The sequence below is a fragment of the Bison bison genome, unplaced genomic scaffold (assembly GCF_000754665.1).
Source record: "Bison bison bison isolate TAMUID 2011002044 unplaced genomic scaffold, Bison_UMD1.0 scf7180017864289, whole genome shotgun sequence".
Lineage (NCBI taxonomy): Eukaryota > Metazoa > Chordata > Mammalia > Artiodactyla > Bovidae > Bison > Bison bison.
Genome location: NW_011494861.1, coordinates 18,495,273 through 18,509,249, shown reverse-complemented (window position 1 = coordinate 18,509,249; position 13,977 = coordinate 18,495,273). Strand labels below are relative to the sequence as shown.

The window sequence follows — 13,977 nt, the reverse complement described above, 5'->3', positions numbered from 1 at the left end:
TAGATATATGCATATACATAGTAGATGTGAGTGTGGATATATACATATATAGTAGATGAACAAAGTGCTATTGTGTAGGTCACTGATTGTAGGGAGTGTCCTTCATCTGGGGCCTTGTCATATGGTGATGGTTGGCTCTTACAGTAAAAATGAATTGTAGAGATTATCAGTTTAACTGTGTATAGGTCATGACTTTCTAAATTGATGGGACCTTTGTCATGTGTTGTGTAGAGTTGTGTTGATTGGATTGCATTGATGCTAGTGGTGGTGATTGAGTGGTGTGGTTCACAGGTGTATACATTTAAGCTCATGTGAGCAGAGTTAAACTAATATGTGAGCAACTAGTGATTTTGGTCGTAGAAGTGAAGCTGCTGCTGCTGCTAAGTCGCTTCAGTCATGTCCGACTCTGTGCGACCCCATAGACGGCAGCTCACTAGGCTCCCCCGTCCCTGGGATTCTCCAGGCAAGAATACTGGAGTGGGTTGCCATTTCCTTCTCCAGTGCATGAAAGTGAAAAGTGAAAGTGAAATCGTGCCCGACTCTTAGCGACCCCATGGACTGCAGCCTACCAGACTCCTCCGTCCATGGGATTTTCCAGGCAATTAAAGGAAATCAGAGCTTTGTTCAGCTACTGACTGTTTACACCCTGGGAAAAGTGACTTGTTTTCAGTGACTTCTAATTTCTGTTTCAGTGTCTGATTTCAAGCCCTTTTCTAAGGGTCGGTTTTGATGGGGTTTGTCGGGTTGTGGAAGAACCTCAGCTAGAGCTGGGGAGAGTGTGATGTGCAAGTGCAGAGCAGGGCTTGAACTGGGGCAGTTCAGGGAAGAGGCCATAGGGTGAGTAAGAATAGATATAACTCATTCTCCATCTGTCTCTGTGTGAGTTATGAGTGTGTGTGAGAGAGGGTGGTGTGGGTAGGTATGTGTATCCTGGGGAGCATCAGATAAGGTTTCTAGCATTCTGGACTCGGGAAATTGAGAAGTGCTTGTACTTGTTGATCTTATTTCCCTCAAATGTTTTCAGGTTGTAGTGTCCCTATGCTGCCTCATTCTGTGTCTCTCTTTCCTTCCCATCATAGCTATGGAACAAAGATGAATACATTAACTAACAGAAATGGCTTTAACCACCCTCCATAGAAGCCTTTGTTATTGGAAGGGTCAAGTCTGGTCCCATTCAGAAACAGTTCAGAAACACTCATGGGGCCATCAAGAACCACCTGGTGGCGTGAGCGCCCCACTGAGCAGGAAGACTCTTGGCATCAGACAGAGTACAGTGATCTGGGAGCCTCCATGCCTCCACAGTGATGAGATTAGGCAAGGGCTCCTGGGTCACCTCCACTGCTCAGAAGGACTGGCTGTGTTGGTTACATAAACCAAGAAAAACCAACATCCTCTCTTGCTTGCTCACTGCCCATGGATCTGATGCCCATTGTCCCTCCCATAAAGGAGAAAGGAGTGTGGTAGGGGGAGAGAGACAAGAGACATGCAATAATTTTTTGTCTAGTTCTGACTCTAGGCCAGGCAGGGCAGCTCATATCCAATGGGTTTTCTAAACCTTAATGGAAGAATTTTGATGTTTTGACTACTGTTTTTTTTTTTTTGAAAAAGGAAGAAAGAGAAGGAAAAAAGCAAGAGAGAAGAAAAACTCTATGTGTGCTTGTCTATATTTACAAGTTTAGAGGAGGGTGTGCAAAGATGTATTTTGAACTTTACTATTAGCTCACTCTCCAGGAGTGGAATTGCAAGATAGAGGCATAGATGTTCATTTTCTTAGACTGAGCATGCTATATTTTAAAAGAGAAACGTTTAAAATAATTTTAAAAATAAGTACTATCAGCAGTGTCTTCCCGGGTGGGTCAATGGTAAAGAATCTGCCTGCCAGTACAGGAAACAGCAGGCTCAGTCCCTGGGTCAGGAAGATCCCCTGGAGAAGGAAATGGCAACCCACTGCAATCTTCTTGCCTGGGAAGGCCCATGGACAGAGGAGCCTGGCTGGCTACTGTCCATGGGGTCTGTTCAACAAAGAGTTGAACACAACTTAGTGACTAAACAGCAGCAGCAACATCAACAGAATTTTTTTAAAAAAGATGAATGTATCACCTTTTGGCTTATTGTTAACTTAAAAATACATGTATTTTCCCCTGCGTATGTCCTGCCTGCCTCCCTGATTTTTTGATGGTGATGCTAGCTGTGCTCAGTGAAGTATCTCTTCAGGCACATGGTGGCACAGCTATGCCAGCTTATCTGTGTCTTTGGCTTATGGACCTGATTCTCAAGCTCAAGAAAACTACCTGCATTTCATCCCTTGTGAGATAGGGAGCACCGGAAAGCTTGGCTGGGCACTTAGGAGTGAGTATTATTCAACTCTGGCAATGGAACTTTGTCTTGGTTTCTCAGCGGCGGCAGCAGCAGCAGGCAGGCCGGCATCTCTGTGGGTAGCAGTAGGAAGCCTTCCATTCTCTTTAGGTGCTTAAGTAGATTTCCAGTTCAATTCTGTCACATCTGAGGGGTTCAGATATATTTTCAAAATCCAACTCTGAGGCACATCAGGTTGGTTCCTCATCACTAGGACTGGAGTTGAAGATTGAAAAAGATTAGGTGATAATAATACCTTACAGGTATACAACTTCTTTAATCTAAAACTCTTTGCAAACAGCTCAGCAAACCCCAGGACCCAGAGCCCCGCTCAGCCACTGTTGATATGCAGCCATGCCCTAAACGAAGCCACCTCCAGGGTCAGCAGGCCACCCTCAGAGAGACCTTAACTCCCAACGTCACTTGAAGAGGTGAAAATGAAGACTGCATCTCCCAGCAGCAGCAGGGACACTTTTTTGAAGCAAAATACAATTACCAGAGTAGGAACTGGCCTTGCACGTGGAGATTAACACTCCCTAGCTTCCACCAGCACCTTGGGTTCTCTGAACAGCTTTGGCAAAATTTGGGGTTTTATGCTTCCATCCGAAAGCTGGCTCCACGTGAAACACGGTTGAGGGCTGCAGGCCACAGGGACATTGATTCATTGCAACGAGGGGAAAGGGTTTACCAGTATTTCTTGTAAGCCTAGGCAGCTTGAGGGTGGAGGTGGGGATCAGAGATTCACAGAGTCTGAAGGTGGAAAAGGAGGCTGTGGTCACCTCCAAATAATAAATGATGTCCAGGCTCTTGCTGAACCGGCAGAATTCCGCATATGGCTTGCTGAGTGCATTGCTGAGGATGGGTGACTCCTTGTGGTCAGCATCACAGGTCCTATTTCTAGTCTTGGTATCTCAAGAACATCAGGGAAAGGTGCTTTTCTCTTCTGGGCAGGTCTCTCATGCAATCAGCTCCGGGGTATGAAAATTGGCAATTTTTGTTTTGCCCTGGTCCAGAACCCTGATGACTTCCTGCAAGTCACTGCCTCTCCCGGTGCCTGATTCTTGAGGCACAGAGAGGTTGTACTAAATCAGGATCCTGACAAATGGTGTCTCACAGAGTCCTAGGGAGTTCACTGACAGGCTTCAGCTGCTCTCAGGAGGACGGGGAGATGGAAAAGATGGGACGCTGGGCCTATTATCCCTACTGGGATGAGAACCACTTTGCTTTTATCTTTGTTGACATAGTAAGTATCTCAATAAAGGTTTCTTTTGAAGAAAGAGTTCTGCTGTTGAAAAAATGTTGAGAATAGTTGCTATTTTGTAGTTCTCTCCAGCTATAATAGCCTGCACCCATGCAAATAGCTTTGGCAGTTTTACAAACAAAACACCCAGTGTATTCACATTTGTTGCCAGAGAAGACACCTAACAATCTGTGGTGTCAAAATAAAAGCTATTATTTTCTTTTCATTAAAAACTATTTATCGATCATAGTAAAATTAGAGGAAACACACAAAACATAATAAAGAAGAAATTTAGAATCTCCCGTAACCTCACTCTCCAGAGATGAACTATAAACATTAGTTACATGTTTTGCCAACTTCCTGTTCATACAAAATTGCTTTTTAAAACCTGAGATCATCTTTTACACAATTTTTTAAAAGTCTGAAAACATTGTGTGGCAAATCACTTACAATGTAAGGTTAAATGTTCATTGAAACATGATGGTTATTGTATTTACTGTCACATCCTAGTTCATATGTCCATGCCAGCATTTATCCATCTTTTTTCTATTGCTGAGCATCTAGATGGATTCCAGCATCTGCAAGTTAAATTCTAAGAGGAACATGTTTGCAGTAATTGTTTTACCACTATATATGTATTTCAGGTTATGGCTGTTGCCCATCTTGAAGTTTGTGTTTATGTTTAAAACGAGTTGACATGAAAAGAAAGCTAAAGGTGGAGAAAGGGGTTGGTTCAATGATCCATGGGACAGTAGAGAAGATAACACCAGAGAGACAAGAAGTAGGCAAGAAAAACACTAGGAGAAGACGTGTGGAGGAAGAGGAGGGTTTCTCTGCCCTTATGGAAGACCAGAACATCTGACAACCTCAATAATACAGAAAAGCCTTTGGGTCAGATCGTAATTATTGAGTGAAAAAATATTCCATTTCTGAGAAACACAAAATTAGCCATGGAGAACCCCCCTGAGCAGTATCCTGAGGACTTTGAATAAGAATCACCTGGAGAGTGAAACAACCTTGCTGATTTTGACATTGCCACGAACTTGGGTTAAACTCTGTTATTTTATCATTTAATGAAGGAGTTCCAGTAGATCAGAACATTTCCTGAGAAAGACGCCAGACCACCTAAAAGCCACTGAGAGAGTAAAGGGTGCCTACAAGATACTTGCAGTGTTTGTTAAGAACCTGATAGAAACTTTGCCCCTGCTATTGAAGAAAAAGATAAAGAGAAAAGCAGGGAAACTCACATATTCCATTCCTCTCTGCCAACCATTCTGTGAAGCAGGCTTTTTATCTCTACCACCTCTCATAAAAATCCTTGGAGGCAGGGGTTTTGCAGGTGCCCTTTACTGCCTTAGCTGCATTTTACAGGCAAGGAATCTAAGGCTTATATCAGTTAAGTAGCCTGTCCAAGGTCATAGGGCTAGTAAGCGACAAAGTGGGATTCAAATTCATACTGCCCGTTTTCAAAACCTGTGATCCTGTCACTGGGCCACATAACCCCAGGTATCTATGTCTTTGAATAAACAAAGAAAAAGAATAAATTAATTCCCCAATAAATATGTTTGGTAAACAGGAATATAAATATTATTCAAGGTTTCAAATCAAATTTTCTTTTTAAAAAGTGAAGAAAGAGAGCTTTAGAAACACAGGACTATTTCATCTCTAAGCTCTCCTCCAACATATACAACCAGATGCTTTTCTTTCATATCTCTTTAGGTGTCAAGGAGCATGAGAAATCCTTTAGTCACATCACCTTGTTTTATAGATGAGACACTAGGCTCCAGAAAAAGGTCATTGATTTATTCAGTATCATTTGGATGATTAAAAGCAGAACTGAATTAAGACTCAATGTTTTCTGTGATCAAAGAAGGCAAGTGTAAGTAACACCAAACACAGTGCCTGGCATGGATTAGTACCAGTCATTCAATAAAGTTCACCCCTTATGTTTCCTCTTTGCTGTCCCATCCCTTATTCATTCAGCCATCACTTGCTATGCCCAGGCCATGAATTCAAGAGGTTCTTGGCCCAGTTAGAAGACTTTCATGCCAGTGCTTTTTTGCTCACACCCTATATCTTTGGGGAAGAAACTGGATGTTAATGGGTTAAGAAGTACAAGTGAGAATGAGTAGAGTAAATGAATTCATAGGTTCAAGTTTTGAAAGATTGAGCAGTTAATGAAAGGGAGAAAATCAGAAAAGTCAGAATTAAGATCAGAAGGTTTTTTTTTTTTTTTTTTGGCAGAGACAGAGGTGAGAAGGACTTTTAGCATTGTTTTAGACCAAGGAGGAAGAAACACTGGAAAGATAGATTGAAGGTAAAAGAGTCAGGAGAGCACAGCAGAATCTTTAGAGGTAGCAAGTAAGGGAGAAGTTACGGGCCCAGGGAGAGGGATTGAACTTTGAGAAGAAGAAGAACAAAGAATCCCTTTAGGCCGGAAGGGGTATGAAAAGAAAAGTGCAGGTAGGAAAAGTCTTGAAGTGAAGGGCAGGGAAGGTAACCAAGTTCTATTCTCCCGAAGATGGACTGAGATGGGGATAACAGGTTTGAGTTATGCAAGCAAGACTTGAGCTCGGATGTTCCCACTCTGGAGACTTTTATCTGGAGGGGAGCATGTTCTCTGGCACCTCTGTGATTGGGAAGATATAGAAAATATGTAAGAGCTTACATAGCAGCCTCTGCCTTTAGTGGGAGATGTGCAGGCCGTGGGACTGTGGAAGCGCTTAATTAGCTGGTTCTCTTGTCCTTGGTCCACGTGGTCCATTTGCCTTTCTTTGCTCCTGAGTGGAAACTGTGACCCCTGCAACCATTCTCTCCCTGCTGGTTTCAGAAGGATGACTGGGAGACCTTCACTCCCCCACGTGACCGGGAACGGAGGCAGCGCTGTGCTTTGCAGTCAGAGGCATATGGCGCTTCAGAGGTAGTGGTCACGTCTCTGAAGGTATTATTAGGCGGCTCCAACCTAACTACTTCCCATCTCCGCAGAAGACAGAGCTGAAGGGAGCAGGTTTAAATGACAGCAACAGGGGGATTTTCTCAGACAAAAGAAGAAAAGCATCTTAGTAAGTTAAGGTAAGTATGCTGTGGAGAGGATTGGGAGGATGTAGAACACCTAGCCCTAGGAACCTCCAGGGCCTCATTTGTCTGGGTACCTGCGATGTAGAAAAGCATCCCACAGGGGTTTGCTCCAAGTGGGGTTAAGACTCCCTTACAGTTATATGTTTCATTTATAACCTTGATAACTTGACCCCAGGTGGTGATTGCTGAGAATGATCCAGTTTAAGGAGACCATGTTCCCAACAGAGGATTTAGGGGAGAGTTACACACACACACACACACACACACACACACACACACAAGGGAGAAAGAACTCTTCTATTGCTTTCCTGATGTATAAATGACTGTCTCAAGAGGAAAGTATTCTATTCCAGGGGTTAGAAACCTAATACCCCATCACAGTTTTGTATAGGGAAAGCCCATTGGTTGCATTTTCATTTGTTTCTGACTACACTTGTAATTCTTAATTTCTAATAACTAAAAACAATGTTTTTATTTTTAACTTTGAAGTGAAACATTTTTCTTAATGGCACTTGACCTAATTTGGCATGGAGAAAAGAATGATGCTGCTGGACCTACAGATTTCCTACAGCAATTTTAGAAAATCTGGAGGGTTGCCATCTTCTGATACTGAGTGGTTCCAGAAAGAAGACTATAGATTATTACTAGCGTTGAATTTGAGTATGATCGGCAATATATTTTATGCTCTGCCCAGACAGCCAAAAATACACAGCTCTGGACTCACTAATAATAAAGAAAATATACTGATCCATGGCCAGTTGTTGTCATCAGGTCACTAAACCTATTTCTCCAAGTATAAAATGAGACTATCTTGCCTCTCAGTACAAATGTAATAAAATCTAGTAATGCAACCATGAAAATAAGCACTGGCCCATAACCCGAGGGCTTAAGAAGCCAAGGCTAATGAGAAACGGGCAGTATACAAAAATTAAATTGAATTTCTGCCTCTTTATCTTGAGTTTAATAGGAATTTGGGTGTATTTTTCTGTAGAGAACATCCTAATGTGCTTTAAGCAGGTGGGATGTGGAAAAATAGGAAATACGGTGCATTGATAAGAAGAGGGGGTAAAATTATAAAAGGGGCTATGGACAATGAATATGTAATGGTCCTAATATTTCAAATCCTACTAGTACCAATACCTTCGGCCAGACTGTAGTGGCTGAGCTGCCTCCAGTGTCAGGAGAGAGAGTAATGAAGGGAAGCCAGGAGTATTTAACACAAGGTGCTGGTGTTATTCTTCTGGTTTGTATCAAAAACACCTACCCTGAACAACTGATGAGTGGGAGGGAAATACATGCTATTGTGGCTCCTTTGAAGGGATGAGAAGGGTCACGTCCTGGCACTGAGACTGGCCCTTGTTTCCACTTGCCTTTTCTTCTGCTCCAAAGTCTCCCAGCTGTACTCTTTGTATGTGTGTCCTTATGACAGAAAGATCAAGGGGCCACTTCAGAGGAGCTTAAACTTCAAACAGCCTTTTTCCAAAAATAACAAAGGAGGAAGAAAGAGCCGTCTGTGAGCGAAAGCCTGAGCCAAATAAAAAGGCATGGAATGAGACGGTGTAGAGGTGAAAGTCACCCAAGAGAGCCCGGAAGCCCACCCCTCTCACTTAACAGGAGAGGAAATTGAGGCCCAGTGAGGCCTTTCCCTTAGAGGACGGTGTTGTCCCTGTTCTCATCATTGCCCCTGACCCTTACACACCGCACACTCACAGGTGAGTTCATCCATTCCCATGGCTTCACCTTACCATCACTTGTACAGGACCCCAGAGGATCTATTTCCATGCACCCGTCTATGGGGCATTCCTACATGGAGGTCCAACGTGTAATTCAAAGTCAGCATATCTGCACCTTCACTTCCCAGAAAAGCTGCTCCCCAGGCCTTGTTTCCTCTCTGGGTGAATGGCGTAAACCTCACACTGGCCTCTCAGGGTTATCCTTCCCTTCATCCCCACATCCAAGCAGTGATCCAGTCTGTTAATTCCTCCTGTCCCATTAGTCTCCTGTCTTTTCCAGCTTCTTTCCATCGGGCAAACCCTTAACTCCTCTTAGCTTGAAGACTCTGTAGTGGTTGATCTTCCTGACTTTGATCTCAGCCCATCTGGTTTTTACATTCCAAAAGCACCTTTCTAAAAGCCTGAATCAGGTCTTGTCTTTCCATTCCCTTCTTCCTGGAGGATAAAGTTCAAACTCTTAAGCATGCCACACAGTATACTCTGTAATGTGATCTCCAGTGATCTCATCAGCATACGATAGCCTGCCAAGTGCCATCTTGAAGTTCTAGGAGGTTGCCTTGCTATTATTACATGGCTCTGTAGCATGGAGTGGGCTTCCCTATGGCTCAGATGGTAAAGAATCTGTCTACAATGCAGGAGACCTGGCTTCAATCCCTGGGTCAGGAAGATCCCCTGGAGAAGGGACTGACAACCCACTCCAGTATTCTTGCCTGAAGAATTCCATGAACAGAGGAGCCTGGTGGGCTACAGTCCATGAGGTCACAAAGAGTCGGACACGACTGAGTTAACTAACATGCATAGCATGGAGTACCTTCCCTTCAACACATACACTCTGCTGGGATAGCCACAATTATCTTTAAGCTTAGTGTAGATACCATCTTTTCTTTTAAACCATTCTGATGCCCTCTCCTTAGGAAGATGGGGCTACTCTTTCCTGATACCCTTACTCCATCCTGGGAACCAACTCATTAGAAAAGACCTTGATGCTGGCAAAGATTGAGGGCAGGAGGAGAAGGGGGCAACAGAGAATGATATAGTTGAATGGCATCACCGACTCAATGGACATGAGTTTGAACAAACTCCAGGAGATAGTGAAGGACAAGGGAGCCTGGCATGCTGCACCCCATGGGGTTGGAGAGAGTCAGACACGATTTGGCAACTGAACCACAACCACCATTCTGTATATACGTCTCCCGTGGCCCCTTTATTGCATTCTTGGTTGTTGGTGTTTCCCTGTCCATTCTGGGATGTAAACTCCTTTGAAGCAGGTTTATTCATATTTGTAACCTTTAGCCTCTGGCATTAAGTTGTGTGTGTGTGTGGGTGTGTGTGTGTGCACACATGCACATACACTCTTTGTGTGCTCAGTCACTAAATTGTGTCTGACTCTTTGCAACCCTGTGGACCATAGCCTGCCAGACTTCTCTGTCCATGGAATTTACCAGGCAAGAGTGCTGGGATGGGTCGCAATTTCCTACTCCAGGTGGCATGAAGGTAGGATTCAATAAAATACTTTCCAAAGAAACAAATGAATGCAAGTACACACAGCCCACTAGTGATTCAGTCAAGAGAGAGGTCCCTGGTTTTCCTTTTTCTAGTTCCTCTTTTCCTGACGATATGTATGATAGTCTTGGTAATGAAATGGGGCACTGACACGTGAATAGAGAGATCAATGGAACCTGCTGCCCAGGGAGAAGACCCTGGCATTTAAAGTGGTACCATCAATGCATTTTCTGTACAAAATTGAGCTTATTTTCAAGTTAAAATGTTGGAACTCACAAAACTAATTGGAAGTAAGTGAAGACGAATCTTCACTTTCTAGATTTGTTTTCTTTCTCTTGTGGCTCAATTATAGTTTAGTTGTCCAAGAAAAATACAGATGTGAAAGGTGCACACGTGTATTAAGTGCCTGCTGTACACTCACATATGGTTTCATTTAAGCCTCATGCACCCTTCGAAGTGTGTATTATTATCTGCCTTTTACAGATGAAGACACAAGCTCTGAGGTGATGCAACTTGCATCACGTGACCAGCAAATGTCAGAGTTGGGAGTCTAACCACGTCTGTCTGATTCTAAAGTCCATTCTCTTTCCCCTTCACTACACTTCCTCCCTAGGGAGACAGAACAGAATTAGGGACATAAAATCTCAAGAAGTTTCACTAAAAGACATTCCTCTGTGACTCCAATAACAAATTGGACTGAAGAGACAGGAGCTGTGAGTGCTAACTCTTATCCTATTGCATGGTATGATACTGAGAAAGTCCATTAACCTCTTTTTTTTTTCTTTTATTTATTTATTTTAATTGGAGGCTAATTACTTTACAATATTGTATTGGTTTTGCATTAACCTCTTATTTCCCATCTCTTTATATTCACAAATACAGGACACACAGACTTTCCTCATCAATCACTCAGTTAATGAAAAAGAATTTCTTCATAAGTGAATTTGTATCATTTGTTCCAGAAATGCATTTGCTGCAATGATTAAGCCATAAAAGTGACCTTATTTCTCTATGAAACTAGTACTGGTCTAAAGGAGATAAGACAGCTGGTCTAGTGAAAATTAAGCAGTGGATAAAAAAAAATTGATTCCCTTTTTATTTAATTTTATAAAAAGTCTTCTTTGGGATGTGTGATGCCAATATTCTTTTACCCCTGGTGATAGGACAGAAAATGGAGAAGAGAAGAGATGCTTAAGAGGAGAAGAGGAAGGACACAAGGAGTGTGGCTGTTGAACGTTTTACCTGCCAAATTGATTTTTTCCCTAGGTTTAATAACTCCAAGGTGGAAATTGACATTTTTGCTTGAGCATTAAACACATAACATTCACAGCATTCATTGGACCTCAACAGATACTGGCTGTTGACAGAATTCGAATTTTGACAGCAATTTTATATAGTGCAGGGAGTCTAAAATTAAATATACCGGACAGAGCAATAGAGAGAATATTCGAAATAGAAGCATCTTAGAATATTTTTAAAAACCTTTTCAAATATTTTTTTGAGAGGCAGTATAACAGAAAGAGATTCTTTCTCTGGATTTCTTATGGGCTAATGCTCTGTGTGACCTTGGGCAAAATACTTAACTAAGTTTTTGTGATGTTTTAAATGAGGGGTGTGTGTGCACATTTATGCCCTTGAAGGATTGGGCATCTATAAAATGAGGACAGCATCTCTGAGTTCCTTTGTAGTACATGTGTCTTTAGGTTTTATGATGGTGGGGATACTCAAGTTGGTTCCCAGGCACCTTTAGAGCATACCTGGTGATGTGGCAGCTGGAAGCAAGAGAAGGGATCAGATCAGATCAGTCGCTCAGTCATGTCCGACTCTTTGCGACCCCATGAATCACAGCACGCTAGGCCTCCCTGTCCATCACCAACTCTCGGAATTCACTCAAACTCACGTCCATCGAGTCAGCGATGCCATCCAGCCATCTCATTCTCTGTCGTCCCCTTCTCCTCCTACCCCCAATCCCTCCCAGCATCAGAGTCTTTTCCAATGAGTCAACTCTTCACATGAGGTGGCCAAAGTACTGGAGTTTCAGCTTTAGCAGCAAATGGGGCCCAGATAATGAAAAACAATGGGAAAATAGTGACCGGGTCTCTTCCTTAAAATTGCAATACTTCTTTCAACATAGACCCTGACAAAAGAGGCTTTTTAAGTTGGAAAGGAGAATTAACCCAAACTTCTAGAGGCTTTCTAAAGGATGAAAACTCCTTGAGACATTTTTACAGTAACCTCCATGATCAGGGGTATGAAGGCTGGGAGAGACCCAGCTTGGCCCAGCACTTAGCCTTACAAACTGCTCCACACCCCACATTGCCATTCTTCTGGGACCCGGGAAAGACACCGGGCCCTTCACCAGGCCCTTCACCAGGGTCTGTCGTTTTTACAGTTGGAATACTCTCTCAGTTATTCAATCCACTCTTCCCTTGTTTTATCAAAAGTCCTACCTTTATACACCTAATATGATTTAGTCCTGGTTTCATTTCCTGAATCCTTGTGTTGCTTTTTCTTCCTGGATCTCATGCTCAATGCTGCCAGTTTCTTTGTCCCTGCAGGTGCAGACAAATTAGCATAAAGAGTAAGTTGCAGAATTGGAGAACAGCAAATTTGATTTCAAAGGCCATTTCAGATTGAGGTCCATTTGGTGGCATTAGAAGCAAAACTAATAAACAAACCAGATTTTTTTTTCCTACCCAAATTGATTTTTTTGTTTTACTTGACAGTATCCCTTTCGAAGTAGAATATTTTATCAAATTCTGATTTTAGCTGTCATGTACGGTGTTTTTGTTGTTCCCTTTCTCATTATTGCTGACTGTTAAAGTTATGTGGGTTGGCAAAGGAAAATCTTTTCTTTTATAATAAAGGAGAATGCATTGCCATTCTATTGTCATTAGCTGCCTGCGTGTTTCACAACCTCACAGACGCAGCATATTGTCGTTTGCCATTGTGCTATCATGACTCCCATTTTGCAGATGGAAACAAAATTATAAAGAGACTTCAGGGCCATAGCTAGACTGAAAAGGCCCACTTCTGAAAAAAAAACCGGGGTTCCCGTTACTCTATCGCTGTCTAAACATTTGTTTTAATGATTTCTCTCATAAAGAGTTACATGTATTTACCTGTTGTTCGGGGGTGGGGAGGGAGAGACTCTTCTGTAAACTGTGATAGGCGATCAGAGGAGGCCTGGGCTGAGTGCTGTGATCAGAGGAGAGGCCAGCATCTGGAATTCTCTGAGCATTCTCTGAGATCCTCTGAAGGGTACATCACAGCTCAGTGGGTAAGGTTCCTTTGATCGTAAGGTACAGTGACTGATGTCACTCCATGATGGAGAGTCCTCAAGAGTCACTCACATCAGCAGGAGGCAGTGACCTCGAAGGAAGGACAGAGCATGAGCCATGCTCCTCCCAGGCCTCGAGGCAGGTGGACCCAGATCCAGGATGGCACTCAGGGCTCCGTAAAGGGCTCTGGGGTCCTCCCTGTGTTGTCCTGCATGAATGTGCCTCAGCTCCTGCCAAGCATTGGCTCCTATCTGCCCCCCTGCCGGCTTGCCTAGCGTTTCCTTCTGTGCACAGTGTCTGTCCTCTACCTTGGAGCCTTACTTACTCATGTTTTTTTTTTTCTGTTTTTTCATCTCTCCAGTTTGAAGCGGCCATTATGGCCATGATCCATCTGTGCTTTTCCTGTGCATCTCTCCAAGCTTGTTTCCACTGATTTAGACCTGATCCCTGCCACATTCACTATTTCCAATTGCTAAGAGTGAGAGAATCTGGTTTGCTCAAGTTCACGGGCCGAGCTAAGTCTATAGACAGGCTGTTCTCTGATGAGGTTCCCACATTTTTTTTTCCCCCAAGGCCAGTATGTTTGTTATTATTATTATTTTTGTATGACTTAAGATAGTTGGTTTCATTTTCATTTGTAAGCATTACAATAATTCCCACGCAAAAACCAAGACTGCATATGCTTGATGTCAATTGGCTAAAATCCAACTTGTGAGACGGGACATTCAGGATCAAAATCAAAATGTTTCTTGATCTTTCCAGTAGTAGAAATCATGGTCACCCTTTG

General features: G+C 42.9%; 1 protein-coding gene across 1 annotated transcript in view; it reads left to right on the top strand.

Annotated features, from left to right (window-relative positions):
• Nucleotides 1-13,977, top strand: part of ASTN1 (astrotactin 1) — a 355,026-nt gene that overhangs the window by 87,371 nt on the left and 253,678 nt on the right. The window lies entirely within an intron of this gene.